The 9298-nt window shown below is 33.4% G+C and overlaps 1 long non-coding RNA gene across 1 annotated transcript; it reads right to left on the reverse strand.

Annotated features, from left to right (window-relative positions):
• Window positions 1-6130: 6130 nt before the first annotated feature.
• LOC131172584 (uncharacterized) lies at window positions 6131-7756 on the reverse strand. Its single transcript, XR_009143110.1, has 2 exons — window positions 7559-7756; window positions 6131-6620 (listed from the first exon to the last, which is right to left on the reverse strand). It is a non-coding gene; the product is annotated as an uncharacterized LOC131172584 (long non-coding RNA).
• Window positions 7757-9298: the final 1542 nt, after the last annotated feature.

A 9298-nucleotide genomic window follows, 5' to 3' on the forward strand; every position in this document is an offset into this window, starting at 1 on the left:
TAACAAAAGTAAAATATAAAAAGTAAATAATATATTTTTAAAATATGAAATCAAATAATTAATTCATTAAAATAAATAAATTAAACAATAATTAAAAAAAACTAATTTATAATAAATGTCTCCTTCTTTATCATTTAAATTATATATATATAAACTTACGTAGGCTTTACGCCAAACCACGTAAATTCTGTGTGTTTCCCAATTTTATTTTTCTTTTATGTTTTTGTTGTCGCACCCATTTTCCTGAATAAAATATTTATTCTACTGTGATTTATCCTAACAATATGGTATTAGAGCTAGTTTGATATTTATTTTAGGATTACTTATGGCAACTACAAAATTTGATATTGAGACGTATGATCGCAATGCTAGTTTTGCCCTTTGGCAAGTCAAGATGAAAGTGATTCTGACATAGAATGGATTGCAAAAAGCATTATCGGGAAAGGATAAATTACTTGCCACAATGATAGAGGAATAAAAGCAAGAATTGAAAGAAAAGTCATTAGCTGCCATTCAGTTATGGTTGTCAAATGAGGTTTTGCGTGAAGTCATCCATGAGAAGACTGCTAAAGACTTGTGGGAGAAATTCGAGTCTCTGCATATGACGAAAAACCTCACCAGCAAATTGGTTGTGAAGCATCAACTGCACATGCTTAACATGGCAGAAGGTACATCCCTAAAATTACACCTTGATGAATTTAATTCTATCCTTATGGATTTGGAAAATTTGGATATTAAGTATGAAAAAGAAGACAAAGCTCTTATGTTGCTACGGTCTTTACCTCCATCTTTTAAGAATTTCAGAGAGAATTTAATCTACAGTAGAAAAACTCTAATTGTAGAAGAAGTTAAAGAATCCTTATTTTCAAAAGGCCTTATTGATAAAGAGCTTCTGGTGATAAGAATAGTCCAGTTGAGGGCCTAATTGTCAAAGGAAAGTCCACTTCAAAAGGTTCGAGCAGCAGTGGTCGATCCAGATCAAAATCAAAGTCCAGGCACAGTAATCTGACTTGTAATTATTGCAAGAAGAAAAGGCACATCAAGGCTAATTGCTTTAAGCTTCAAAACAAGAATAAAGAAAAAAAAAAAAAAAAACAGAAATATGAGAATCTTGTTGAAGCTAGTGTTGCAACTAATGAGGAAGAGTGTGATGTCTATGTCGTGACTGATGATGGTACCAATTCTATACAAGGGTGGATCTTAGATTCTGCTTGCTCATATCATATATGTCTCTATAGAGATTGTTTTCCCTCTTATGAACCTAAAGACAAAGGAGTTGTATTGATGGGTAATGATCATCCTTGTAAAGTTGCTGGTATTGGTACTGTCAAACTGAAAATGCACGATGGCGTGGTCAGAATTTTGACTGAGGTACGACATGTTCCAGAGATAAAAAAGAACCTCATCTCTTTATCTACTTTAGAAGCCAACGGTTGCAGATTTTATAGTGAAGGTGGAGTCTTGAAGGTTTTGAAAGGTGCTCTTGTTGTGATGAAAGGCATACAAATTGGCAGATTATATGTGTTATAAGGTTCAGCAGTCATTGGTACAGCAGCAATTACCACATCTATGTCAGATTTAGATGTGACCAAGTTATGGCACATAAGTGAGAAAGGCTTGACTATGTTAAGCAAAAGGGGTCTTCTTTATGGCCAAAGTACATCAAGTTTGGATTTTTGTGAGCATTGTTTTTTCAACAAACAAAAGAGAGTTAACTTTAATACAGGAGTTCACAGAACTAAAGGTACTTTGGATTATATCCATTCAGATCTTTAGGGGCCTACATGTATTCATTCAAAAGATAGTGCTCGGTACATGCTTACCTTCATTGATGATTACTCCAGGAAGGTATGGGTTTATTTTCTAAAGCATAAAAATGATGTCTTTGCTACTTTTAAGCAATGCAAAGCACTAGTAGAAAGACAGACAGGCAAGAAAATTGAGCGCTTATGCACTGATAATGGGTTAGAATTCTATTATATTGAGTTCAACAAATTTTGCAAAGATGAGGGCATTATAAGACATCTTACAGTTAGAGGAACTCCACAACAGAATGGTGTAGCTGAGCGTATGAATAGAACTTTATTAGAAAAAGTCCGATGTATGCTGTTAAATTCTGGTTTATCTCAGGATTTCTGGGCAAAAAGCGGCTTCTACAGCTTGTTATTTGGTGAATCGTTCTCCATCTACATCAATTGACTATAAAACTCCAGAAGAGGTATGGTCTGGAAACTTTGCTGATTACTCTAGTTTAAGGATATTTAGTTGTCTTGTTTATGTTCATGCCAATGATGAAAAATTAGAACCTAGATCTAAGAAGGGAATATTTATTAGTTATCCTCCTGGTGTAAAAGGATATAAAATTTGGTATCTTGATCCTAAGTCACCTAAGTCTGTTATTAGTAGGGATGTTGTGTTTGATAAATCTTCCATGCTTCACCCGAGGAAGAAGTCTTTTGGTTCTTCTGACACAGGAGTGCAGAATTCAGACAAGCAGGTGGAGGTTGAGATTGAGGTGGAGAATATATCTTCTTCACAAAATAATACTTCAGAGCAGAGCCCAGTTCAATTACCCACTTCAACAGAAGTAGAAGAATCAACAGAAAAAGTGGAGGAGGAGCACTCGATTGCCAAAAATAAGCCAAAGAGAGAGAAAAGGAAGCTTTCAAGATTAGCAGATTATGTCACTTTTACCTATGTTGTTGCACAAGAAACAGAAGGAGATGGCATTCCTTTCACATATTCATAAGCCGTTTCTTGTGATGATTCTGCTAAGTGATTGATTACTATGCAAGAGGAGGTGGTGTCTCTTCATAAGAAAAAAACTTGGGAATTGGTGAAACCGCCTAAAGATAAAAAGATTATTGGCTGCAAATGGATCTTCAAGAAGAAAGTTGGCATTCTAGGTATTAAAGATACTAGATAAAAGGCACAGTTGGTGGCTAAAGGCTATAGTCAAGTACAAGGAGTTGACTTTAATGATGTTTTCTCACCTATTGTTAAACATAGCTCTATTCGTGCCTTGCTTGCTGTAGTTGCTATACATGATTTAGAGCTAGAACAGTTGGATGTTAAGATCACATTCTTGCATGGTGAACTTGAAGAGAAAATTTATATGCAACAACTTGAGGGTTTTGAGATTAAAGGTAAAGAAGATCATGTTGCTTATTGAAAAAATCATTATATGGTTTGAAGCAATCTTCTCGATAGTGGTACAAGTAGTTTAATTCCTTTATAGTTGGGCATGGTTATTCCAGGAGCCAATATGATAGCTGTGTGTATTTCAGAAAAATTATTAATGGCTCATTTATTTATTTGTTACTTTATGTTGATGATATGCTTATTGCTACCAAGGATATGTTTGAGGTTAACATGTTAAAAAAAGGAATTAAGTGGTGAATTTGAGATGAAAGATTTGGCAGCAGCCAAGAAAATTCTTGGTATGGAGATTCAAAGAGACAGGATTGCAGATAGGCTTTATCTGACTCAAAAGAATTTTATCGAGAAAGTTCTAGAGTGTTTTGGCATGAAAAAAGCTAAACGTGTAAGTACTCCACTTGCTGTTCATTTTAGACTTGCTGCTCATTTTAGACTTTCTGCTGCTTTGTCCCCATAGTTTGAAAAGGAAATAGAGTACATGTTACATGTTCCTCACTCCAGCACTATTGGTAGCATTATGTGTGTCATGGTTTGCACTCGCTTTGACATTTCACATGCTGTAAGTGTTATTAGTAGATATATGTCTAATCCTGGTAAAGAGCATTAGCAGGCTGTAAAATGGATTTTGAGATATTTGCGAGGTACTACTAATGCTTGTTTGGAATTTGGAAAAAGTAAGGGCAATGTGATTGGTTATATTGATTCAAATTATGCAGGTGATCTTGATAAAAGAAGATCCATCATAGGTTATATATTTACCCTTGGCGACTATGCTATCAATTGGAAAGCCACCATACAGCCTACAATTGCATTATCAACTACAGAAGTAGAATACATGGCAGTGGTTAAGGCCATAAAGGAAGCTATCTAGTTAAGAGGTTTGTTTAGCGAGCTCAGTTCAAATTCACAAGTGACTGTTGTCTATTGTGATAGTCAAAGTGCTATGCACTTAACCAAGGATAAAATGTTCTATGAAAGGACATAGCAAATTGATGTAAAGTACCATTTTGTTTGAGATATTATTTCACAAGGCAACATTGTTGTTAAGAAAATTGATACTGCAGACAATCCAGCTAATATGTTGACTAAGCCTCTTTCAATAAGCAAGTTCAAGCATTGTTTGGACTTGATTGGAATTTCTAATAATTGAGCTTGCCCCTAAGGGTTTATGTGGAGAAGGTGGAGAGAAATCTTCTAATTCATAGCAAGAGAATTCAAGTCAAGGTGGAGCATTCTCTGCTCTGTTTGCTACCCTCTTCCACTCTCGCCTCAATCTCTCTTGCATTGTCTTACCTTTCACTTTGTTTGAGCCTCTCAGGTCCAATAGCCACCCACGGAGATGCTATGTCATTGGTTTTGGTACCCAATTGATTCTAAATCTGTACTGGTTTATTGCTTATACAGGGATGAAGATTTAGCATTTAAGGAACTTGAGAGATGTTATCTTGATTTTCTTGGTCCTCCATGATTTTAAAGCAATCAATGAGCGAGAAAGCTTGCCGTGATATTTTTGCCCATAATGATTAAAGCCCTATTTGGCATTAATTTTCAGAGTCTGAAATTATTTTTCTAAATAAAATTACTTTTTAAATAAAAGTACAATTTTAAATGCTGTTGAGAAAAAGAGTTTGAAAAGAACTGTTTTATTATTTTAGTGTTTTTATAACTAAAACTGATCAAATTTAATTTTTAATTATTTTTTAACACTTTCTAACTAGTATATTTAAAAAAGTAACTTTCTTAATAGCAGTTTTAATAGCAATGCCGAACATGTCCTAACAAGACATATACCCGCCCTTTGCTGCGTGTGTGTATATATATATATATTTTAATTTTTAATAAAATATGTAAAATGGTTTACCTAATAAGATATTAATTAAGATTTCAATAGAAGGTGTTTTGACTATTTTTTATTTTAAAATGAAATTAGGCTGAGATGCTGGTGGTGTCTGCATATAGAGAGAGGAACATTGCACCTGTCAGTTGCGCCACCAGCATCACCAATACATCTCACTGGTCAGCCTATTTAACTAGAAGGGGGATATTTGTGTCACGCTAGTAAGGCAATGAGATAACAGATTTAGAAAATTAAAAAAAAATATATATATATATATATATATATATATATATATATATATATATATATATATATTAAGCATAGTAGATATAAATCTTGACAACAATAGCAAGATCATTATCAGAATAACAGACATCTTTCAACAAACAGAGATATAATCCTATGAAGCCAATAAATATTCTGATATTGCAGCACCTTATAAACTGAACCAAAGCCACCCTTGCCAAGTTTGTTAGCTGAAGAGCAGTTGTTAGTTGCCAAGAACCTATCCCTTTTTGCAACTGGATCATTATAAGCATTCTATAAAATACACTACTGGGGTTGGTACTTTGCGAACGTATCATTTATAAGAATTTTAGTTCTAGTCATGCTTTTCAGGGAAAAAATTTCCTCCATCTCAGCAAGCTACACATATTAGTTCTTGATATTATTCTTTCTGCAAGAGGTGCATTATACATTCGTACTTAAGCGAATAATGAAATATGGTTCATAGAAACAGGACAATTATGTTAGAAAAGAAGAAGATGATCAATTGTGACAAATCATATGCAGAAAAACTAATAAATAAATATTCTGCTCCTAATCCGCTACTGATTAAAGATTTCCTGAAATTTTTTAACCTTCGTGAATGAGCAGCCACCAAAAGGATAGATGACCTGGACAGAAATGAGCTTCATAATTTCTTCCAGTTCACTTTTTTTTTTTTTACAAAAGTTAAAAAAAAAAAAGCATTCTTTATCATTTATTCCAATATTTAAGCCTTAATCTAAGAACTTATAATGGCCCCACACTACTGGATATATATATATATATATATGGACCTACCTAACAAATTCAGCTTCAGAAAATGAAATTTTCACTTGGAGCTTTCATGCTTTCAATTTTTAACTTAAATTTAAAGCATAACACAATTTCAGTGACACCCACATTTTCATATAGGAAATATTCAAGGTACTATTTGTTAATCAATAATACTAATTAAACTCTTCTAATAATACACATTTTGTTTGTACCTTATAGATGTTACTCTCAATTCCTACCTTTTCCATTAAGAGTCTCTAAAAAGTACTCCACCTGAAAATATTCTTCATGGCCGAGTTTACAGAATATTTACAGAGGCTAAGACTTTCTCAGCCTTTCATAGAGATGGATATGAACATACAAATGTTGAAGCAGCTTCCAAAGCTAAATCTGAGTACCTTAGAGAATTTCAGCGCCACTGACTTCTCAGTAGACTCTTTCTTGGCCCACCACCAACCACCACTTGAATTTCTAGCAAGGTAGGATCACAATGGTCTTCCAAGTGCTTTCCATCATCAGGAAATCGTGAATTCAGCATCAATTGTTCATGCTGCCACTTCCACCTCAAGTCAAAATGTTTTCCCTAACAGCAGCAAGAAGAGAAAATCAGAGGCACGATCAACCAGCAGTTCCAAGAACATTTCTTCCACAGCCTCTACTACCGATACAAAGAAAAAGAATGCGTGTCTATCTGTTTCTCAAACCTCTTTCTTAATCATTTCTTTAAGTTTTAGTTCCTATTTTGTTTATCTCTATTTAAATCAAGCCAACAGGTATTTAGTCTTTGACATTTTCAGAAGTTGGGCAGAGGTAAAAAAGGGAAGAACAAAGAGAAAGAAGTGGATAAAGCAGAAGAAGTTATTCATGTTAGTGCAAAAAGAGGCCAAGCTACTGATAGTCATAGTATAGCAGAAAGGGTAAATTTGCATACGATCATAAATTGGATAGGATGAAAGTCTGTACTTAAACTCATAAGAGTCAAAACTTATACAATTGAATAGTACACATTTGCTTCAATTAGAATTAAATAGTTCAGTAAGGGTACGCAAAATTTAATTGTTTGATAGCTTATATCTTGTTCATTATCCAGGGAATTAGCTGAAAAAGAAAAATACATCCCAGAAAATTTGATAATTAAGCGTTTGACAGTCAAAATATAATTAATGAAACCATATAGAAAAATGAAAAAGGATGCAATTTCTCACCAGACCTTTCTTTTTTAATCATTAGACCAAATTAGAGTTCAAACTCCATAATATGGTTATTTATTCATAAACAATATCATGAGAGGAACTTTAGAGTTAAAAAGAAAACATGATTAATTTCCAAAAAGAAAATGCTATTGCAGGTGAAAGAAATGAATTACCTAAAACTTTATTCTGGAGGTAAAACAGGTTGAGTGTGCTTAACAACAAAGCTCACAATTTTATGGAGACTCAAATAGGATATGAGGATTAGCAAAAATAATAATACATATCCTGGATGAGCATTATAAATTAGACAAACACATATCAAACTTACCAAAACTGATATTCATTTATACACTTTCTTTCACTCCAACCTTTCCTTCATGATCTAGCAACAGCCTCCAAACACCCCACATTCACAAAATTACCCTTGAATTTGGCATTGCAGATCAACAGTGCCAATTTTCCCATGGAAATTGATGCGGTTTATATATTGTAGCAGTATAGATATGCTTTTATTTTCGCTCAGCATAGCTATGGATTTAAAAACAAATAGAACATAATTAGATCACTTTATATGGTAAGCTACATACATCACACATCAACATTCAATTTCCATAGAGATAACTTTAAGGAGGAAAAGAAAGTTAAATATAAGACATTGCAAAGTCCTTCATATTTAAGTTTGCATTCCAATATTAAGTGGGTAGAATGACAGAACATCATTGGCTTCACAACTTTAGCAAAATCAAATAAGCAAGTAAAAATCATAAAAAAGGAATCAACAAAATGTATAAATTAACAACTATAACAAAAGAATGAAACATAATGAGAAATCAAGAAAAAAAGCAAAAAACCAATGACAGGAACACAAAACAAAAACACTAAAGAAAAACAAGAACTAAACCCACTCGAATAGCGAGATAAAATGTAGAAATACAAAACAAATAGTACAAATCAATTATATAAACATACAAAGATAGTACAAAAGCGTGCAAGATAAAATGATTACCAAGACAATGCGCAGAAGAAGAACAGCGAATTCATTATTAGGCATGGGAGAATCGGTAATCACAACTAATAAATAGTAAACCTAATAAAATGAAGAAGAATAGGAAATAAACTATTACCCATCAAATCAAGAAGTAAGCAAACCCACTTGAAGAACCAAAAGCGTGGAGAAGATGCTCTGCCCCAACGAAAAAAAACCAAAACGAAAGAAAGAAGAAATGAGGTAAGAAGGTAGAACGAAGAGGGAAATGGCACACCTAACACTGAAACGGTGTCGTTTTCTCTGAAGAACGCATGAAGAAGAGACTGGCGAACTGAAACGGTGTCGTTTTCCCTGCAGAACGCATGAAGAAGGTTATGGGAAAGGCGTGCGGCGTGCGGCGGAAGGAAGCACACTGAAAGGAAAACGGCGTCGTTTAATGGAAGGTGAGGAAAAAAAAGGCAAAAAGTTTGAGAAAATAACAAAATCGCCACTCAATTTCTACTACTCCTTAACACAGGAAATTTTGGCATGGAAATTAATGTATTTTAATGCATTATTATATTCTCTTTGCTTATTTTGGCTTTATATAAACAGGGTAACAGGCTTTGATCAACCAAATCAGGACTTTCAAGAATTCTCTCTGCTGACGGGTGTGAAGAGAGAGTCACATTTCATGTTGATATTGAAAAGAGTAGCTCTACTGTTGTATATAACTATTTCTCCAACAAGCTTGTAGCTATAACGTCTTATATACCTCTTGAGTTTCAGAACATTCTTCCATATTTCTTTGATCAAAACTGTCAATTTAGTCAAATGAAAAACTAATTTGCAAATTATCAATACAATCTCTTTATATTGAAATAAAATATATTTACACTAAATAAATTTAAGAGATCTCTGTTCTTATATCATGATACAAAAGTTATTAGGATAAAAAGGAAGAAATAATATAGAAATATAAAATTATTCTTAAAACTCTCGTATACAACCTAAAGTGGTTTCTTTAAAAAAAAAAAAAAACAATTATTACATAACTACCATATGAGGGAAAATAACAGCCACATGCTAGATATACAGCCC

This window comes from Hevea brasiliensis, chromosome 14 (genome assembly GCF_030052815.1).
Source record: "Hevea brasiliensis isolate MT/VB/25A 57/8 chromosome 14, ASM3005281v1, whole genome shotgun sequence".
NCBI lineage: Eukaryota > Viridiplantae > Streptophyta > Magnoliopsida > Malpighiales > Euphorbiaceae > Hevea > Hevea brasiliensis.